This window comes from Plutella xylostella, chromosome 12 (assembly GCF_932276165.1).
Source record: "Plutella xylostella chromosome 12, ilPluXylo3.1, whole genome shotgun sequence".
NCBI lineage: Eukaryota > Metazoa > Arthropoda > Insecta > Lepidoptera > Plutellidae > Plutella > Plutella xylostella.
The window spans coordinates 2,780,234-2,795,148 of record NC_063992.1 but is presented as its reverse complement, the minus strand read 5'-3'; the positions used below and the strand labels follow the sequence as shown (position 1 = coordinate 2,795,148).

At 36.9% G+C, this 14,915-nt stretch overlaps 1 protein-coding gene across 7 annotated transcripts in view; it reads right to left on the bottom strand.

Moving 5' to 3' along the window:
• LOC105388446 (CUGBP Elav-like family member 1) overlaps positions 1-14,915 on the bottom strand; it is a 262,076-nt gene that overhangs the window by 192,052 nt on the left and 55,109 nt on the right. The gene's annotated exons all lie outside the window — the stretch shown is intronic.

Genomic DNA, 14,915 nt, shown 5'->3' with positions numbered 1-14,915 from the left:
CAGAGACCTTTATCAGTAAAATAGCAATAAATATCTGTACGCACACATGTATAATTGTATATTTCACAAATTATAAATTTGGACACACCGGGGCACCAAATTGTTATTACATGCTCGATTGTACTTGTTAAGTCAGCCGTAAAGTTAAGCAAATATAAACTTTAGCTCAATCCAATAACAATCTGTTTGTTTTATCCTCATCGCAAATAATTAACTTACTGAGTTGCTACCAATTTGTGTCCAGCCAGCTACAAAAGCTCATTATTGACAACAACTTTTTGTTGCGTTCAGGATAGGAATAAAATAGAAACGGATACTTACGAAATTACTACCTAGAGGTATATCTACCGAGAAAAATACAAACGTTATGTTCGTCTGGATTACTTATAGTGATGAAATTAGCTTATTTACCACTTCGTACACCGATATAAATCACGCCTTTATTTTTTTATAGATGATAATATAATAGGTACGTAAAAGAGTAGTTTTAATAAAAAAGAAGTTTAAGAAAAATATAAGATTCTTGATAATGGCATAAAATTAAAAAAAAAATGGGAGTTCGGTCATTTATTAAATTACATCGTCAAATGCCAGTCTTTCATTCAGTGAAACCACAAAAACTATAACACAATATAGTGAAAGAAGTTCAGAAATTAGCTTGCAAAAGGCGCGCTAGGAAAATTCAAATTAGCTTCAAGAATCGTAAGAGAAAACGCAGATTTCTTTAATTAATTTTCACAAACGTGTGATGTTTAGCTGAAGCAATGAAGTAATTAGCCAACTAGAATGTTCGTCAGAGGAACATGGGTTAGTGCAGTGTCGGTATGGGAGCTAAAGTTATAATAACACCTACAAGTATAGTTCTACGGAAGTAAGAAATTTGGCCTCCCCGTAAATTAATAATATATATTTTTTATTTAGTATATAGTTGTATTTTATCAAAACATAACAATTATTAACTATATAAAAATGAGCTGACAACCCTAAATCTCCGCTACTGAAAACTGCTCCTGGTGTCAATCCTTATAAAATTTACCTTTGGATTTAAATCTCTACACTCTGCCTGTTCAACTAATAAACATATTTCCAACAAAACACCACAAAATCCTAATCCAACCAACACCCTGTAGCCACGTACAGTCGTACGTACGAGTGGCAAACAGGCCGCGTATTAATTTGAGTAGTTTGATCACGGGAGTTGCGGCGTGTTTTAATAACTGTAATGAACACTGCAAATATGATGAGCGCGGAGCAAAAACCTCGCGCCGTCACTGACTTTAGGGAGCGGGCTGCGAAGCGAGAGGCAGCGGGCTAGTATCGAGCTTATATGTATACGTAGCTACACGTAAGTGTCAGAAGGGTGCATGGTATTTTACATTCATAGTCTTGCATTTCTGCGATGACGTAAAAATGATTTTTTAACATGTTATATAGAAGCAATTTATGTATAATTACGTGTAAAGCCGTGCACATGCCAAATAGAATATTATTATATATCCTACAAATATCTGTTGTGAATAAAATATTGTTAATGAAGCGTATGCTAAACAGTCTACGAATAACTGCTACGAAAGCAGCGTAGCATACAGCCTACGAATGACTGCTACGAAAGTAGCGTAGCGCGTAGCATTACAGCCTACGAATATGTGCTACGAAAATAATGTAGCCAAAACCACAGCCCAACCAAAATTCTAAACAAAATCTGAGTTGTTATCGGATAAGGGTATTTGAAATGCCATCTATCCACATAATTATCTGACTAACCTAAGTGTATTTTAAGTGAGTCGCTGATCGCGCGTCTAACTACTAAGCCGGGCACATCTCGGCGGCGGCATGCATTAGTAAATTGCGCACGTACATCGCAGGCTCTTTGGTGACAAGTTTCAAATTTTCAGCTAATATGTTTAATTAAGGCAGCTTTGTAATGTTGCTCTCGTCTGTTTCTGTTTATGAGACATCTCCGAGGGATGTTCTCTTCGTCCTCCTCAGATATTATGTATATGCCTATAGCGTGGCGTGAGGTGGATTGTACGTGTTATGGGGTTATTCGGAAGAGACAATAATTAGTTCTAGGGCATTCTTCATATCGTGTAAAAATGACTTACAAACCAAGTCGCCTAAAAATGCCTGAATTGGGCTATCGATACTGCAGGCGCACGCATGTTACACAAGAATGAGAATCGCCACCTGGCCCATCTTCAAATTCCATTTAAGGTCCACACGGGGGCTAACTGACGGCGATGCAACATAAACTATATTCGAAGAAACTTTGAGTCGCAAATACAAAGTGGTACGTGTCCTGTTGTCACTGTACCTCTGACGCAGCCTCAACGGTGTCGGCCGTAATGCCTTTATGTTTTTATTCCATTAAACCGACCGGCGCGAGTGAGGGCCCGGCATTACGCCGAGAGTGGTTGCCGTTACGAAAACTTATTGCTGCTTTCTTTACAACCTTTTTTGCTCGCGCGCTACTTTATTAGGGTTGCCGCAAAAGTGAAATGTGAACACATACGTTGGGTGTATTGGTGCTTAGTGTACAATACAGGATCGCCTGTAAGTCATGGACCAAATTATACAAGGGGTGATAGAGAAAATTATTATCTGCACAAGATTATGTATTAAATTACTGAATGTGTGTTTATGTGTGTGTGTGTTTAACAATGGCAAACGTGTTGTTAATCTAGAGTGCAAAATGTCAATTTCGTGCATTTAGCATATTCTCGCAAGTTTATTATTTGCTTTTACCAACTTCCAATCTGAAATCGATACGCGCACAAAGTGTTCCAAGAAATCATTTATTGCCACGCATAAAAAGTTATATTAATTTCAATAGGTAGGTATGTTGCGAAGCTTCGTATTTTACTGGCATATTCATATTAAGTTTGGATCCGATTTTAACATAAATTAACAATTTCGGGCATATTAATTTAAGTGTTGTGGGTGCTGAAATTTTAGAATAGAATAGAATAGAATATTATATCTTTATTGAACACCACAAATTAAAACATACAAAGATAACTTATAAATTAGGAACAATGAACAATAGGCGGCCTTATCGCTAAGAGCGATCTCTTACAGGCAACCTTAAACATAAAGAAAATAAAAGTAAAGAAAATTTGAGGGCGGTGTACCTATTACCTAACTATACTTATAATATACCTAAATAAACCATACATACTATAGCTACATAAATACTAACATTTTTAGAGGCTTTTTGCTTGAGTGTGTTAAATGGCATATTTACTTAGGAATGTATGTATTGTTATTACACTTTCGAGCAATGACATATAAAACGGCAATGGCAGGTGGATTTTTTTTCATTGCTCGTCAGTGTATGAAACAAAAAATCAACAACTTGAACCGAATTATTGTAAAAGTAAGACAGAGAGGCCACTTAGATTTTACTACCTTTGTCAGGGTAATCCATTTCTGTGCCATTAACATTATAATTTGAGGTAGAATTTTATAGTGACGTTCTCATTAACGTTGTCTCATATCACATCACAACCAATCAAATCCCCACTGCTGAGGCACGAATCTCCTTCCAATGAAGGAGGGTTTTTAGGCCTATTTCACCACGTTGGCCTAGTGCGGGTTGGTAGACGAATTGGTAAAATGAAAGGTGCTCAGTATTTTTGGTGTATTGAACTAGCTAGAGGAACGTTACTGATACATTGCATTCTATACAGGGTGTTGCAAAAAGGGCAAACACTGAAATCAGAATTTCAAAATTCGCCAAAAAACAAAACAATTACCATAGAATCTTAGTTGGTCACGTGACTTTATACTATGGAGAATGTTTTTTTTAGCGTATTTTGAAACTCTGATTTCAGATTCGGGCTTAGATATAACATGCTGCTCATGCTGATTTGGCTTAGTATACCCTTTTTGCAACACCCTGTATAAGATTATGATGTTGCACGTAGTATTATTGATAAACTAAATTCCGTGAATCACTCAATAGCACTCAATTCAGATCTGGGACTAAGTTTCAAAGGAAGCTTCTCGCTTTGGTCTCTTAGACTCGGCGCCTATTCTAAAACCAGCTACGATTTATCTAATTTTTTTACACATTGGACTTTTCATTTCAAATGTGGGCTTGGTATTTGAAGTTAAGTTGGTATAAGTATTTATAAAGTGTGTTAAAAGTATTTATCAAAAAAAAACTCTGCTAATTTTAATTAAACCAAAGCCTAAACTGTTTGAAATCTGATTATTTCTACTATGCTCTAAATAATTATGGTTCCGGTTGCCACCCTATTAATTTTAAAATCACTTCTCAGATAAATTTGTGGTCACCTTCAGTAAACACCATTATATTTTAGAATAAAAAATATTTAAAAAAAAATTTAATATACAAGCAATCACAATCACAAACCAAACTCTCAGCCTACGCATTCAAAATCCTTTAGCTTCGAGAATAGCGTCCAGCATTTCGCATTCGCCGCGGCAGTTGGCGAGCCGTGACTCAATTTGCCGGCTGTAACTGCATCGGAACTCTGTCTCAGGCCGTAATCGCTCGACGCCCCGCTCCCCGCACCGCTCCCCGCCCCGCTCCCCGCACCGCTCTCCGCCCACGCTTAGGGCGCCTTCAAATTAGTCGCAAACTGTCGCGCTGCTGTCAAAATCCATATAAATTTTGTAATTTAAAAGATGCGCGACTGCAGCGCCGCAGCAGCGCTGCAGTCGCGCGTAAATAATTTATATGGAATTTAGACAGAAGCGCGGCTGCAGCGCTGCAGTCGCGCTGCCGCGCTGCAGTCGCGCTGCTGCAGCGCGACAGTTTGCGACTAATTTGAAGGCGCCCTTAAGGTCACAGCACATATAAACGTAACGTAAACGGATCGCCACTTTTTCTTCTGTCAACCAGTAGAACGCGAGCTCGTGAATGCCCGGTTGATAGAAGAAAAAAAGGCGATCCGTTTACGTTACGCTTATATGTGATGAGACCCTTATGCTGTAAACGAAGTTTGAGGTTCGCGGTTTATTTACTTCCGGCTGGAGGTGAAGGGTTATTTTTCGGTAGAACTTACTTACATACCAATGATGATCTGTTAAATTAGGTTTATGAGTATCAGTCTTATACACAACACACACACACTCACGCCTTGTACTACTGTACTCCCTTGCGGGGTAGGCAGAGGTGCATTGCTGCACCCACTTTTCGCCAGTGTTATTTTTAGTCCCAATGTAATAGGGGGCGAGCCTATTGCCATTTTACGGGCACATCCAAGACCCGAGAACAAATATCTGTGTTTATACAAATATCTGCCCCAGCCGGGAATCGAACCCGGGACCTTCGGCTCAGTAGTCAGGGCCACTAACCACTACGCCATTCGGCCGTCATATCAGTCTTATCTAAGTTAATAAAAGACAATGAATACAAAATAATGTATGTACTTACTTGATTACAGAGCTAGCCTGAGCAGACAGGATGACATATTTTGTTAATGTTAGGTATTATTTAAAAATACTTTAGAAAGTTACGATTTAGAACTCAGCCATTTTTCATATTCAGTTTGATTAAAATTCAGTCCCTGTATAAAATTAGGAAGAAATATAACTTTTGCGTGTTTTTTTTTGTTCCCAAACATTATAATTAATGGAAGCGGTGGCTAAATCAAGGATAGTTCAGCCAAATTATATAAGTTTATGTAAACTTATCGACAAACTATCAAAAGTGTATTTTGAAATAATAATAATATAATATAACATCTCACACACGGCTATCCGACCCCAAGCTAGGCAGAGCCTGTATTCGGGTATCGGACAGCTGATATGTCTACGGACGGAATTTTTTGAACCCAGGACCTTCGGCTTAGCAGTCGGGGTCACTAACCACTACACCAGTACCTTTAAAGGGTACCTTACTCTGCACTCAATAAATTTGTACTCACTGTAAAGATGTAAACACTGCATGACAACAGCACAGGTGCCCTATTCCCGGCAACATATTTCATTTCTGCGTTGCATTGCCGGAGATAAAGTGGATTCTTAGTAAAACATATCTGAGACTGAACCTAGTTTTTACTCGAATTCACCGCTTGAGCGTCGTCGCCATCGTATCATCAAAGAAAAACAAAATGGTTAACAAAATGACCAATACAAATTTTGTTAGGTATGTTGCCGTTGTAAGATTCGAACCCCGCTCTTTCTTGCCCCAATAGCAATCACGCGGCATAACACGTAGGTACCAATAACATCGCGCGATTTTAACAGGATGTCTAGTACAGGATTGATAGTTTGTCGAAAAATAAAAAAATAAACTCGCATACAAAGTGGCGCCTGTAGCGGAAATAATCAGGTAACTTTTGACAGGTTATGTAGGCAGATGACATAAAAAAAACTTTTTTCGTTTTCGTAAATTGCAAAGTCCGTACAGTGCTCCAAAATTGATAATGCGCATAGAAATCTTTGACAGATCGGTTGTTTTCGATTATGTGACACATGATATTGACTCCTATTTCTTTCGAACAAGGTGCAAAATGCAAGTGTTTTTTTAAGGCTCTTACGATTTAATGATTTAGTTGTGAAGATCTGCATGTGCATTATTAATTTTGGACAAGTGTACTAGAGGCCCAAGAGATGGGGTTCGTGTAAAACTATGTACCTATTTAGGTACAACTTTCGTTTAACGATCGCTGAAACCAAACCAGTTATCAGGAATACGGCACCAGGACACAGGTGGCCAGACGGCCACGTTTATAATTGTACACTGTCTAGTGACACCCGGCCCGGGATGAAATAACATATTGTTTAGCAACCGACTACTCCACGCGTGTGCAATTTATTGCTTCGTGCCATTTTAAACACAAAATTTTACACACCAACTATGTAAAGGCTCCATCCAAAGGTTTTTATGGTTTGGACCAGATAAATTGGTTTATTTATAAGAAGCATGTCCTTTACTTTTGTTATGTCGTCTTCCATATCAGATTCAGCATAAAATCAACAAGTGATTTTTTTATCACTCAGGGCTGATTTTTCAATAGTCAGATAAAAGTTATCTGAGGAATAATTCTGATGCTGTCGCGACTGATTGTTTGTATTAGACAGTGGCAGCTACAATTTTATTCCTCAGATAACATTTATCTGACTGTTGAAAAATCAGCCCTCACAAAAGTAAACTATGACTTGACCCAGACTGTGTCTGTACGAAAGCTCTAACGGAAGGCAGGTAAATGGCACCCCCATTGGGATTTCTGAGTTACGAAACCCTTCTGACGTAAAGTGCCCTACATAATAAAGTGCGCCATATTTATATCATGTGCGGTCTGACGTTATCGTTAGGTACTTCTTTTACTAGACGCACTTAATCTATATCTTTGTTACGGTATTTTTGAAGGTGCATTATATTTTAAAACTCTGGATACCTACATTTCTAGAGCTGTGATGATTAGTTCTAGATCTATAGACACACGAATAAATAAAGAAAATTCGAATTCAATATGAGTCATCCCCTTTCCGTACAACTTTCGCAACAATTTTTTTTTCTCTTTTTGCTTATTTTGGCGATCAATAAAGACATATTCTATTCCATTCGGTGCTATTCTAAATACTAGTTGCATCACAACTATTGCAGGGTTGTGTACCTGGCGCGGTGTACTGTGAAACTCAATTTGTGAACGAGTCAGTTTGTCTTTTCAATCATGACGACGGCGACGCACATTGGATCGAATGTATGGGATACGTTGGACATAGAGGTTTAAAAACAAGTATCATTATTAAAAACTAAAAACTCATTCGTACGACGACAAACAGTGTGCCCAACGTCCGCTCTTTGATATATTTTTTAGGTAATTAAAAATTTAAGGGAAAAAAATAATAATTTACAAGTCATGAAGTCATTAAATTGTAGAATCCGAATGTATTTTTAGTTTTTCATTATAATTCTTACTTTTTTGAGATTATGTCCAACGTCCCCATTTATTCGATCCACTGTGCGACGGCAGCGACGCCACGCGCCAGGCGAGGCGACAGCTCCAGTGCGCTCAATATCCGTGTCAAATCCAATTTTCTATTTGTAACACGTTGACGATCGAATGCTGTAGTTGTTAGTGACCCTGACTGCTGTGCTAAAAGTCCCGGGTTCGATTCCCAGCTGGGGCAGATATTTGTTTAAACACAGACATTTGTACTCAGGTCTTGGGTGTTGTTAAGTATAATTATAATGCATCTTTCTATGTATTTGTGTAAGATAAAATTATCAGCTGCCCGAGACCCATATTACAGGCTCTGCCTAGTTTGGGGTCGGATGACCGATCTAGTAGCTGAAAGCACACTTTCTGCAAAATGTCTACTAATATAAAATTTGATACAAATTATTGCACTATGCCAACTTTCTCAAAATTAAATACTTAGCCCCTGTTCCACAATGTCTGGTTAGTGGCTACCTGTGAGATAAAATACATGCTGTCACTTTCTGTTATTATTTTTTTGACAGTGACAGCATGTATTTTATCTCACAGGTAGCCACTAACCAGACATTGTGGAACAAGGCCTTAGTGATCTAGGCATGCAGACTTTTACAAAATTTCATTCAACTTACCGTACTATGCCAACTTTTTCAAATTTAAGTACAAGAGGTCGCTGCATGCCGACTTTCCAATTGATTACTCTGTTTAGTATTGTAAAGCCGACTTTTTTCAAGTGTGAGATGTCCCCTCATATTGTTATTACGTTGTTTTTACGAGTTCACCGAAAACTATAGGTGCTGAAGTTTGACGCGTTGGTCTGCGTTTTGGGTTTAGTTGTTCTATGTACGCCTTGTTTCTACAAAATCGGTTCAAAGTCTGTTGTTTAGACCTCCCTTATGAGGTTAAAAATTGATTGTTGATCATTTATCAAAATTATTCGTATGCACTTTTCACAAGTCTTGGTTTTTTTGGATTCAACGAACTAGCAAGTAATAAATCAGTTTTATTGCTAATACTCTTAACACGAAATTGAGTTTAGTGCCGGAATTCACAGCTGCTAGCTAAAGTAGATTATACGTAGGAGAATATTATGAAGTCTTGTTTTCAGTCATTTTTTTAACCGACTTCAAAAAAAGGAGGAGGTTCTCAATTCGTCGGGATATATATATATTTTAAATATATGTTCACCGATTATTCGCCGTTTATGAACCGATTTTGAAAATTCTTTTTTTGTTGTATTGGGTTAAGCTCCCAGGTAGTCCCATTTTTTTTTCATAATTTTATCTCAACCCCAAGGGTGGGTAAAGGGGTGAAAACAGGGTATGAATTTCCATTTTGGGCACATGTTAACCGATTCTAATGAAATTTAGAACGTAAATATAGTTCTTATAACAAAAAAATATGATGGTGACCTTGAGCTGATCTGATGATGGAAACGGAAGGCAGTCAGGGGAACTTCTCAACGGTATATAGCAACTACTTCGTGTTTAGGCTTGAATGATTCGTATTGATTAGTAGGACTTTTTGGTATCATTTGCACCTTACTTTTGATTGAAAATTATTGCAAATAAACTAAAAACTATAAAATAAAATAATAATAAAAAAAACCGACTTCAAAACCACTAAGGGTCAATTCAGACGTACCACAACCACACCACAGCCACAACCACACCACAACCACGCGGTGTGGTCGGGCGTATATTTTGTATTGACAATGAATAATCCAATTCACACGTGCCACATTTTGCCGCTGTCATCGACCACCTGTGTAATACGACCACATCGCAACCACATCGCAACCACAAAGCAACCACATCGCAACGGCAACGCCGCCACGCGGCGGTGGCACCGCGGCAACCTGTTCTCCGTATTAACTGCATACGACCACGTGGGTACCACATCGCAAAGACAGCGACAGCACAACCACATCGACATTTTGTCGCTGCCACAACGCAACTGCAAAAAGCCGCTGTCACACAATTCACACGTAACCACAGCTTGACCACATTTTGTCGCTGCGACGTTGTGTGGTTGTGGTACGTGTGAATTGACGCTAAAATGTAAGAAATTTTAAGGTTTACACAAATTCTACTCGTATGTGACAGCACGAATATACCTAAAGTCTAATTTTTAATCCCGCGGAATTCTGACATTTCATAAGTGATGCCAGTAAAAAAGTACTTCACCGAAAAAATTAAAAATTTGGATCCATTTCTGGGCATTTTTTTTTTAAATGTTTTCATACTAGAATATAAATCTAAATATTTACTTACTTTTTATTTAAGGTTTACACAAATTCTACTCGTATGTGACAGTACAAATATACCTTAAGTCTAATTTTTAATCCCGCGGAATTCTGACATTTCATAAGTGATGCCAGTAAAAAAGTACTTCACCGAAAAAAATAAAAATTTGGATCCATTTCTGGGCATTTTTTTTTTTAAATGTTTTCATACTAGAAGATAAATCTAAATATTTACTTACTCAAGTGAATTAATACAAAAATAACAAATATTTCAATACTAGCTGTTCCCGCTAACTTCGCTTCGCCTCAATAAGTTTTCCCGTGGGAATTCCGCGATAAATAGTAGCCTATGTGTTAATCCAGGGTGTCAGCTAACTCCATTCCAAATTTCATTAAAATCGGTTCAGCCGTTTTGACGTGAAGAAGTAACAAACATACACACATACTTACATACATACACAATACACATGTACTCACAAACTTTCGCATTTATAATATTAAAGTAGAATCACGACTCACGATCACGACCCATGTATAGAATTAGTTTTAATTACTTTATTTTATTCTTTAGCATGGCATCACTTCCTACTAAATTCAGGGATAGTAAACCTTTTTGATCGATTTAAAAAAAAAGATTCTCAATTCGGTAAGTACATACTAATATAATATGTTCGGTATGTATGTAAGATTATTGGAACTGCACCATATTCAAATATGACAATCCATTTGGGCTAATAAAGAAATATTCAAAATTTTATTGTACTTATATGTTTATGTATGTATGTTTATATGCTTGTTATTAGTATGTATGTTTGTCCACGAATATCACGGAAACGATTGATCCGATTGTTACTATTCTTTTTAAGGGTTCCGTACCTGGATCACTTTGTTGTCCGTCTGTCTGTCGCCACTCTTTCGCTCTCTCAGAAACTGTTAAAGTTATCAAGCTGATATTTTGTATAGATGTACATAATTATGACATTAAAAGGAAAAATATCTCAGGTAAGTAGACTAGTACGGAACCCTCAGTGCGCGAGTCCAACTGGCACTTGGCCGGTTTTTTATTGTTGATCTTTCGCGTTGTGATCGTTAGTTGATTTTTGGCCTGGCCCTTCCCGGGAAGCAGCCTCATCTGGCAGAGCACAAGAGTCAGACTTTCCCTCTTCCAGAAATAAACGTCCTCGTAGTTTTTTTGCGCCTAACGAAAAGACCATCATTCTGAATATTTAAAAATATACTATAGAAAAATGTCCGGATACAACAGCTGATGTTCAAACTCGTATTGACAAAAGTACCCAGCCAAAAAATGTTTGTGATATCTGACATGTCAAAAATTTATAACTGTCAGAATTCCGCGGGATTAAAAATAAGAGTATAAGCAGGAACTGTTCTTTTTTGAAGTTGGTGCCATATTTCTTCAGATTACTTTGTCACCGTACCAACATCAAAAAAGAACAGTTCCTGCTTAGGTATATATGTACTGTCACATACGAGTAGAATTTAAATTATTTCTTACATTTTAGTGGTTTTTTGAAGTCGGTTTTTTTATTTTTTAAATTATTATTTTATTAACAAACGTTTATTATTTTAATGATGTGTCTTGTCATCTGGTTTCAGTTTTTTTCGTTAATTTGCATATTCTTATTAGGCATTAAGTATAAGTTCTATCCAAATTAATTTTTTTTTAAATATTTATCACTAATAGTACTCCCTAACGTAAATTAAATAGAATTTCATAGCTATCTCACATTACCAAACTTTTAATGATTATGGCCCGAAACTGTAATGAATAGAATAACTAATGTATGTTGGAATAACAAATTAGTATGATGGTCTTTTATTCTCGTATCTCTAACGTGTCGTTATTAATATTTTATTGGGAATAGGTAGAATTTTGTGATGCCACCTGAAAGGGATTTTGAAATGATATAGAAATTTTCATATAAATAATAATAATATAAATAAGTATATAATTTAGCACCTAAGTTCAGGGCATACTGAAAACCAGCGCTGCATAGATTATACGAGGTATAACTCGCAGCATTGCTGAGTTTGTCCTTTTGCCACCTTTTAATCTTAAGTTAATTTTTGTATTTGTGTTTTATTGTGTTTTCCCGATTATGTGGCAATAAATGTTTTTTCTTTCTTTCTTTCTTTCTTTCTTTATAAATTGCTAATGAATATTTCAATTGCTATAGTAATCTGGTGGTTTTCGTAACTTCTGGATGTCTATCTGAAACCTATCAAATTTCAGCAACACTTTAAAAAATACCATATAAATTACTAACAACAAAAATCCTTTAAACTAATCCTTTAAATAAAAAAGAAACATGATTTACCGGTGTTTTTTTTTACTTTTCACACCGTTTTCCGTCGGGTCTCAGTCTACGATAGAAGCCAACCTATTCTTACCTACTATTCCTCAAGGCAACATAATTCTGCTACTAAGTGCGGAGCATGATTGACTGGGGGGGCAACAGGTTGCCCGATTGGTCGGACTGCTCGGACTGAATCTTTTCTTCGTTTTGCTCATGCTCATCTATCTATCTATTAAAACTAATACCGGCACTAATCAAACATTTTAGTAACTTTTTGTACTGTGATGGTGCGGATCGGACGCCAAATCTGATATATTGCAAATCTGATAAATTCATACATATTCTTGAAAATTTTGTGTGTCACTATACTATGCTGGATACGGTTATTGTATAAAGGTGAGATAATGACATCAGCTACCTATTTCAACAAAAAAAACCTACTTACACATAAAACAAACCAACGACTGAGCAAGATCAAACATCACACAGGCCCCACATCAGCGGCGGACATTCTCAAGAGTGCCGTGGACAAGTTTACTCATAAATAAACTTGTAGAGGGCCCTCAGACACACTCGAGCTGCGTTCCAAATCGCGCTTTGATGGCTCACAAACGAGCTCAATGGTACTGGCGACGGCTTTTTTGAAAATGGAACTCCTATTTTTGAAATTTAGTTCTATAATTCTCTGGCTGGATGAGGAAGCGGTTGTGCCTTCGCCGTGAGGAGGTCGGTGAAGAAAAATAAGTCAAAACAAAACAAAAACGCTTCTAATAGTGCTTGTTCATTAAACAAATGAACAATTGAACATCAGCTATTATATTTACTAATTTGAAGTCATTAGAAGTACTTTAATGTAACGTAGTAACTTGGAAGTTCGGTAGACCTTATACATTACCTTACGTACTTATGTCCTTTTAATCCAGAATCTCTCACGGGAAACCTTTTTAAGGCAATGCGGAAAATTCTAGTACGTTTATACAATATAAGTAAACCTACTATATACAACCTGTATAAAATCACGGTGTGTTTATTCATAAACAATCTAGGTAATATTATTTACTTGCAAAATACTTAGAAACATCGATAACTGCTAGTTTTCCCTTGTAATAACTTTCTATTCCGTACACTTTATATTAGGGTTGTCAAATATAGACCAAATTAATGAAAATCACTCTCCCAAAGATAATTAATTAACGTGACGAAGAAGAAGTAGGTACTTTTTAGGTATACGTAACAGTTCAATCCACGAATAAAAATAATGATTTCCCTAATCTTAAGCTATTGGTAGTATATGTAATACTTAACTAGGTATATAAATGTTCATCAATCCTATTGAATCATCAGTCATCAGTTCATCAGTCCTTAGTACATTCGAATGAGCGCATTTCTATCTGGCCTATCATAATCAATAATGGCCTATCATAATAATAATGATGTATGTACATCAAATAACTTAACTTATCTTTACAAACAATCCATTGCAATTATATTCCTTAAACCTTCACAACGTTTAACTTAAAAAAAAAACTCAAAACTTCCGTGTACCGCACGTAACCGAAAAAAAATGCACACACAAACAAAACCGGCATCCCTACAGAGCTGGGTCGATAACCAATCAGAGCCGGGTAGCTCTGCAAAATTACCTGCAGGCTTGATTAGGTGCCACCTAAGCACTGTTACTTGAACCGGCTTCGTGGCCGTGCCGATCAATAGGCAATACTGCCTGGCTTCTTTTTACTGCTCCTTCGTTAGATGATAGTGCCGAGTGCGGGTGTGTGACGACGATTGCTTTTGTCACAAGCTGAGCTGGGTATAGTTGCAGATGTGTGGCACAGCATGGTACTGAAGTGTAGGTTATCCGCGTTTATGTGTTTTGGAAGCTTTTATTGTGGCAGAGCTCCTTAGTTTTTAAACCTTCAATCACTAATGCAATATATTGGAGCACAATGTGGATTTCGATATGGTAAATTAATTATTTATTACATTATTATTATTATACAACCATGTCTTACTTAAAACTTTCTTGTGAATTCTTCAGTCTCCTTCAGTTTATTTTACTCAATTTGCAATAAACTAATAAAAACACATTATGGCAAAGAAAAACTGCTGATTTCCCAGAAAAACTATGTAGAAGCATTTCCTCTGGACATGAAAAAAAAACATTTCCTCTCTATGATAGCCTAGCTGAACTAAATCCATGTCTTAATCGCCTTCGACAATACTGCGTCCCTGGAAGGTTACTTTATACTGAAGAAAAACGATTGAACGAGAGCTGTCGTACAATCGGCATCTATAATACAACAACATAGAGTCGTGGATTGCGCAGCAGTTCTCGGAATAATTGTTTTTAGTTAGCTAGAGACCCCCTCGTATGATACATTCGTACGTTTCCTCCAATCATATTTCTGCGAGTATCATTTTGCGAGTTGACGTACC